The sequence below is a fragment of the Macaca fascicularis genome, chromosome 11 (genome assembly GCF_037993035.2).
Source record: "Macaca fascicularis isolate 582-1 chromosome 11, T2T-MFA8v1.1".
Classification (NCBI taxonomy): Eukaryota; Metazoa; Chordata; class Mammalia; order Primates; family Cercopithecidae; genus Macaca; species Macaca fascicularis.
This window is the reverse complement of record NC_088385.1, coordinates 53,681,814-53,690,049: the sequence shown is the minus strand read 5'-3', so window position 1 is coordinate 53,690,049 and position 8,236 is coordinate 53,681,814. Positions and strand designations below refer to the sequence as shown.

The window sequence follows — 8,236 nt, the reverse complement described above, 5'->3', positions numbered from 1 at the left end:
GTATGTATAATGTCTCTCAGAAACCTTAGCCTATATGTCGCTTATATAAAAATTAGAAAAAGATGCCCTTTCTCTGGAAAGGTTAGCAACTCATGGATTGGTAAGCAGGGCACTAGCTGATTTCTCTGCCCTTAGCCAGGTGCCCTGGAGCGGGGCCCAATGTGTATGCCACTTCATGGTGGTTCTGGTTTCCCAAAGGCTTAGTCCTGCAAAAAATTGCATGCCAAAGAACTTCACTAAAAAATGTGTTCAACATGTTGCTCTGAAACATCTGCATTAGTATCATTTTATTGGTTTGGGGCTTTCCATGAGACTTTCTCCCCAAACAACAAAGAGCCTTACAGATCTATGACTAAATTGGCTCACAGAGTGGTTCCTTCTAGAACAAAAAGAAGATCTGCCTCCAGGAAAATTCCAGCTCTTATCCTAGACACAGAAATTACTGATCACTCTGAAAGAATAGATCCCAATTCCAATGGGAACATTTTTTTAATTGGGAGAAACTCTCACAACCTTCTATAGGCTACACAAAATCTTTTTTTCCTCTGTCCTGGTTCTTGCTTTAGTCCTCAGCTATCAAGATTGGAGCTCATTCTGCTAGATAGAAAGACATAAACTAAAAGTCACACTTTAAGAAGTCTTGTGCTAATGCTTTAGTGTTTATATGTGTATACATCCTTATTTACCTGGTTTTTGTTTGTTTGTTTGTTTGTTTGTTTATAAAAGCACTTCTGGGGCGTTACATAACGGTAGAGGGATCAATGCAACAAGAAGAACTAACTACCCTAAATATATATGTACCCAATATAGGAGTACCCAGTTTCATAAAACAAGTTCTTAGAGACCTACAAAGAGACTTAGACTCCCACATAGTAGTAATGGGGAACTTTAACACCCCACTGTCAATATTAGACAGATCAATTAACAGATTGATTAGTTAATTAAGAAAAACTAACAAAGATATTCAGGACTCAAACTCAGTTCTGGACCAAGTGGTCCTAATAGACATCTACAGAACTCTCCACCCCAAATCAACAGAATATACGTTTTTCTCATTATCACATAGCACTTATTATAAAATTGACCACATAATTGGAAGTAAAACACTCCTCAGCAAATGGAAGAGAACAGAAATCATAACGAACAGTCTCTCAGACCACAGTGCAATCAAATTAGAACTCAGGATTAAGAAACTCACTCAAAACCACACAACTACATGGAAATTGAACAACTTGCTCCTGAATGACTACTGGGTAAATAACAAAATTAAGACAGAAATAAAAAAGTTTCCTGAAACTAATGAGAACAAAGAGACAATGTACCAGAATCTCTGGGACACAGCTAAACCAGTGTTAAGGGGGAAATTTATAGCACTAAATGCCCACATCAGAAAGCTGGAAAGAGCTGAAATTGACACATTAACATCACAATTAAAAGAACTAGAGAAGCAAGAACAAACAAATTCAAAAGCTAGCAGAATACAAGAAATAACTAAGATCAGAGCAGAACTGAAGGAGATAGAGAAACAAAAAACTCTTTTAAAAAAATCAATGAATGCAGGGGCTGGATTTTTGAAAAGATTAACAAAATAGACTGCTAGCTAGACTAATAGAGAAGAAAAGAGAGAAGAATCAAATATACCCAATAAAAAATGATAAAGGGGATATCACTACTGATCCCACAAAAATACAAACTACCATCAGAGAATATCAAAAACACCTCTTTGCAAATAAACTAGAAAATCTAGAAGAAATAGAAAAATTCCTGGACACATACATCCTCTCAAGACTAAACCAGGAAGAAGTTGAATCCCTGAATAGACCAATAACAGGCTCTGAAATTGAGGCAGTAATTAATAGCCTACCACCACCACCACCACTACCACCACCACCACCAACAACAACAAAGCCCAGGACCAGATGGATTCACAGCCAAATTCTACCAGAGGTATAAAGAGGAGCTTGTGCCATTCCTTCTGAAACTATTCCACACAATAGAAAAAGAGGGATTCCTCCCTAACTCGTTTTATGAGGCCAACATCATCCTGATACCAAAACCTGGCAGAGACACAACAACAACAACAAAATTTCAGGCCAATATCCCTGATGAACATTGATATGAAAATCCTCAGTAAAATACCAGCAAACTGAATCCAGCAGCACATCAAAAAGCTTATCCACCACGATCAAGTTGGCATCATCCCTGGGATGCAAGGCTGGTCCAACATATGCTAATCAATAAACGTGATGCATGACATAAAGAGAACCAATGACAAAAACCACATGATTATCTCAATAGATGCAGAAAAGGCCTTTGATAAAATTCAACCTCCCTTCATGCTAAAAACTCTCAATAAACTAAGTATTGGTGGAACATATCTCAAAATAATAAGCGTTATTTATGACAAACCCACAGCCTATATCATACTGAATGGGCAAAAACTGGAAGCATTCCCTTTGAAAACCAGCACAAGACAAGGATGTCCTCTCTTACCACTCTTATTCAACATAATATTGGAAGTTCTCGTCAGTGCAATCAGGCAAGAGAAAGAAATAAAGGGTATTCAAATAGAAAGAGAGATAGTCAAATTGTCTCTGCTTGCAGATGACATTATTTTATATTTAGAAAACCATATCTTCTCGGCCCCCAAACACTTTAAACTGATGAGCAACTTCAGCAAACTCTCAGGATACAAAATCAATGTGTGAAAATCCCAAGCATTCCTATACACCAATAGTAGACAGGCAGAGAGCCAAATTTTGAGTGAACTGGCATCAAAATTGCTACAAAGAGAGTACGATACATAGGAATACAACTTACAAGGGACGTGAGTGATGTCTTCAAGGAGAACTACAAATCACTGCTCAAGGAAATAAGAGAGGGCACAAACAAATAGAAAAAAATTCCATGCTCTTGGATAGGAAGAATCAATATCGTGAAAATGGCCATACCGCTCAAAGTAATTTATAGATTCAATTCTATTCCCATTAAGCTACCATTGACTTTCTTTGCAAAATTAGAAAAAAACTACTTTAAATTTCATATGGAGCCAAAAAAGAGTCAATTTAGTCAAGACAATCCTAAGCAAAAATAACAAAGCTGGAGGCATCATGCTACCTGACTTCATACTATACTACAAGACTACAGTAACCAAAACAGCATGGTACTGGTGCCAAAACAGATATATAGAACAATGGAACAGAACAGAGCCCTCAGAAGTAACACTACACATCTACAACCATCCAATCTTCACTAAACCTGACAAAAACAAGCAGTGGGGAAAGTATTCCCTATTTAATAAATGGTGTTGGGAAAACTGGCTAGCCATATGCAGAAAACTGAAACTGGACCCCTTCCTTACACCTTATACAAAAATTAACTCAAGATGGATTAAAGAATTAATTGTAAAACCCAAAACCATAAAAGCCCTAGAAGAAAATCTAGCCAATACCATTTATGACATAGGCATGGGCAAAGACTTCATGACTAAAACACAAAAAGTAATTGCAACAAAAGCCAAAATTAACAAATGGGTCTAAATAAACTAAAGAGCTTCTGCACAGCAAGATAAACTATCATTAGAGTGAACAAACAACCTACAGAATGGGAGAAAATTTTTGCAATCTACCCAACTGATAAAGGTCTAATATCCAGACTCTACAAAGAACTTAAACAAATTTACAAGAAAACAAACAAACAAACATAAGAAATCCCATCAAAAATTGGGTGAAGGATATGAACAGGCACTTCTCAAAAGAAGACATTCATGCGGCCAACAAACAAATGAAAAAAAGCTCGTCATCACTGGTCATTAGAGATATGCAAATCAAAACCACAATGAGATACCATTTCGTGCCAGTTAGAATGGTGGTCATTAAAGAGTCAGGAAACAACAGATGCTGGTGAAGCTGTGGAGAAATAGGAACGCTTTTACACTATTGGTGGGAGTGTAAATTAGTTCAACCCCATTGTGGAAGACAGTGTGCCAATTCCCCAAGGATCTAGAACCAGAAATACCATTTGACCCAGCAATCTCATTACCTGGTATATACCCAAAGGAATATAAATCATTCTACTATAAAGACACATGGACATGTATTTTTATTGCAGCACTATTTACAATAGCAAAGACCTGGAACAAACCCAAACGCCCATCAATGACAAATTGGATAACGAAAATGTGGCACATGCACACCATGGAATACTATGCAGCCATAAAAAAGAATGAGTTCATGTCCTTTGCAGGGACATGGATGAAGCTGGAAGCCATCATTCTCAGTAAACTAACACAGAAACAGGAAACCAAACACCGCATGTTCTCACTCAGAAGTGGGAGTTGAACGAGAGCGTGTGAACACAGGGAGGGGAACATCACACACTGGGGCCTGTCAGGGGGTTGGGGGAAAGGGGAGGGAGAGCATTAGAACAAATACCTAATGCATTCGTGGCTTAAAACCTAGATAATGGGTTGATAGGTGCAGCAAACCACCATGGCACATATATGCCTATGGAACAAACCTACACATTCTGCACATGTATCCCAGAACTTAAAGTAAAATTTTTTTAAAAAAGCACTTCTGAAGACATGCTTTTTTAAAAATAAGAAATAGGATATTTATTATTGTGATCTCATTTGTATTTTCTTTTTCTCTGTGAGTATGTTCTACACTGAAGTGAAACTGCATTGGTTATATGTGGATAAGTTTCCAAGGAAGCCGTATTGACACTGAGGAATTATCTCTGCTCTAGTGTGTTGGTCAGATTTTAATTTCAAGCAAAGGCTTTTCAAAAAACTTGTGAAACAAGTATCTAAGGTAAGAAAGGAGCTATTATATACCTAATGGGGATATAATTTGATGGGCTATCGTTTAGAAATTTTAGGTAGGGTGTTAAAGATGAAACTGCTTTGGTGGTTTTTAAAAAGAAAACTATGATAGCATCATACATCTTCTGCCTAGTTATTGAAGGTATTGCAGATGCCATTTATATGAGACCATTTATTTGACTCGAATTTGTTTTGTTATTGTCTTTTTTTCCCATAATGCTATTAAATTGGAAATTAAATAGTTCCTTGGATATTCACTTAAGTAGACTGAAGAGTTTGTACCAATATGGAAATATAGGCAAGTTTCTACTGTGGGGATTAAAATAATTGCTCAAATCCAATAATGCATGTGACAGAATGAGCAACCTGTCTTCTCTCCTTGCTTTCCCAAATACCTCCTGAAGAGGGTCATTCAAGGGTGATTACAGGGCTGTAAATTTGTGATGAGATGAGCTTCCAGAGAATGTGTGTGTGTGTGTGTGTGTGTGTGTGTGTGTGTGTGTTGTGGGAGGGGTGTGTGTGTGTGTGAAAGAGAAAGAGAGCTTGCCACCTAGTGTTGGTGAATACCTTTGAGGTGTGAAAGGTGACACCAATTCCTTACCCCTCTCCACCACCACTATTGTATTCCTATAGTCAATCAAGCCCAGGAAAAGGTGAATGATCAGACACTTTGTGTTTGAGAATCTAAAAAACGTCACTGGCCTGCAAAGGGGAAGGCACTGCTTCTACAAGGAGTGGATGCTAAGGAATTGGAGGCCACGTTGAGTCTGAGAGACTGCTGTGTCTGTGAGTGGAAGCAGGGAGAAACCTTGTCTAAATGGGCATCTGGTCAGTATGGGGCAGTAGCAGAATACAGGGCCTCCCCTGCTGCAGCAGATCAGCCACCATCTTGCCTCTGCATGCACTTTTTCTACAATAGTAAAAGTTGTCCTGTTATTTAGGGACTACTGTATTGTAGACTGAGAAACCTCAGAATAACATGTGTTGGGGTCACAGGGAATGTTATGAGTCATTCTACAATGATCCCAGTGTCTGATGGGGTTGAAGAATGGGGTAGCAGGATATCACAGCAGCTCTTAGATCAAGGACAATCATCATCAATCAAAATACACACCTAAGATTTGGGATAGGGAAAGGAACCATACAGACATACAATGCAGGTAAGTCTTTATCACAGAACCTTGCCTTACTGATGGATACAGAAGTGAGGATATGTTATGTGTAATTAATGAAGAAAACAAATAAATACAGCAGTGTTTGTATATTAGTTTTCAATTGCTACATAACAAATCAACACCGGTTTAGCAGTTTCCAAAATACATATTTATTATCTCACAGTTTTTGTCAGTTAGGCATCCACGTGTACCCTCTGCTTAGGATCTCACGAGGCTGAAATTGAGGTGTTGGCTGAGGTCCTGGTTTCATCTGAGACTTGGGGTCCTCTTCCAGGCTCATAGGTTGTTGGCAGTATAGTGACCAAGGGTAATGTTCCCCTTGGCCCCTTGAAGATTTGTTGAAAACTCATAAAAGCCTATTTACAGAAGAAAAGGCATACAAATTTATTTAAAATGTAAGTAAACACGGGAGCCTTCAGAATGGGGGCAATTTTCCATTTTTATGCCTAGGTTCAGCAAATTATGGACAGCTGTGTCAAAATAGGGTTGGTCAAAAAGGGTACAATCAAATGCTGATAAACAGTGGGAAACTCAGCAAGGCCTGTCTTTCTAGGTTCTTCTTGGCTTCTCTGTGCAGTATTCCTTCCTTCTGGGTATGGGACAGAACCCTCTCTAGAATGGAGGTCTTCTCATCCACAGTCAAACAAGGTAAGTCAGATAATTTCTTTATGGCCAGTTTTTACATAGACAGGACAGAGGGAAAGTTAGAGGAACATTTTTGGGTTTTATGGCTGCCTTTGGGGAAAAGGAGTTCTGGTTTCTATGGATAGCCTCAGGGGAGAATGGGACTGAGAGACAGGAGGGCAGGAGGTCAGAGAAGAACTTTTTCTTTCCAGGCTACATTTGAGATTTCGTTCTGGGGTATTGTTTTCTGAGCCCCAACAGCAGAATTCAGTTCTTTTAGCGGGAGGACTGCAGCCCTAAGTGGCCCTTTCCACAGCATAGCATTATGTTTCTACAGATCCAACAGGAGAGCATCTGTGCTGCTTTGAATCTCTCCGGGAAGGCCAGCGCCCTCTTATCAAGAGCTCACCTGATTAGATCAGGCCCGATCCGGACAATCTCCCTTTTGATTAACTCAGAGCCAAGTGACTGGGGACCTTCATTACATCTGTGTAATCCCTTCCCCTTTGTTATTCAATGTAACGTAATTACAGGAAAAAAATTTCATTATATTTATAAATTCCTTACCTGTGAAAAGAGAGGAAATTGTACAGATGATTCCAGGGGCTGCCATCTTGGGGACCATCTCAGGAGGATGCCTAACACAGTTAGAGATGAAAGCAGCTAAAGAATAATGAGTTCTTCTTGGATTCCACAAGGCTTCATTCTAATCCAATTTCCTCAACTAGAAACAACTACAAACTCTACCTGGAGGAGAGTATTGAATGAATTAGTTTGAAAAATAAAGAAAAACAACTTCTCAAAAATGTATGCATAGAGAGCAATCAGGGAAAGGAAAAATAAAAACAGGATAGCACATGGAAGACAACAGAAAAGTTACGCTGCTGAGTCAGGCACAGTTACAAAAGTGGCCTCATTTTTTGCTCTAAGGTTTCTAGCAGCTCAAGAAGGAAACAAGATCACATTCATCCCCTGTATACAAGATACCAGGTGCTTAGTAGAAACCATGTTTTAAAACTCAGGTGGATGTGCAGAACGGTGAAGCCCTCACACTGATGCCCTGTAAGGAACACGATTCTAAAGGCCAAACTGCTACATTTAGTACACAATCCTCTCTCCTTGTTTGATTTTATACAGGAAAAACTTCTAGAAGTAAAACGGGTGGCTTCATACTCTCCTGACTTTTTTTTTTTTTTTTTTTGTGAATATTTCTTAATTTTTACAAAAAGTGAGCAGTAGGGAATTTGAGATTATGTTCTTTAGAAAGATTCTTCCATTTCATTATTCCATTCATTTTCTCCTGATTTGTCAGACCTGTCTTGACTTTTCTTTTCCCCCTTTCTAACCTGGATTCTGTGATCCGGCCACGTGCCAGTATCCTCCAGGGTCTTGCTTTCCCTTGCTCTTCACTGCAGATTCATGGCCTCTGAACTTGGCTAAACCTTCATCTTCTCACATGTTCCTAGTCAGTTCTCACTTACAATTTCCACAAGAAAAAGGAAAAATCACAAATCCTTCCACTCAACAATATTTTGCACTGGAAGTTTTGGGCATATCCTTGCTTATTTATTACGCAAACATAGAGGCGCAAATCTATACATAATCTACATTT

At 38.8% G+C, this 8,236-nt stretch overlaps 1 long non-coding RNA gene across 1 annotated transcript; it reads right to left on the bottom strand.

Moving 5' to 3' along the window:
• Nucleotides 1–6,125: 6,125 nt before the first annotated feature.
• LOC141407966 (uncharacterized) lies at nucleotides 6,126–7,371 on the bottom strand. The gene is made up of 2 exons (XR_012419702.1): nucleotides 7,192–7,371; nucleotides 6,126–6,356 (listed from the first exon to the last, which is right to left on the bottom strand). It is a non-coding gene; the product is annotated as an uncharacterized lncRNA (long non-coding RNA).
• Nucleotides 7,372–8,236: the final 865 nt, after the last annotated feature.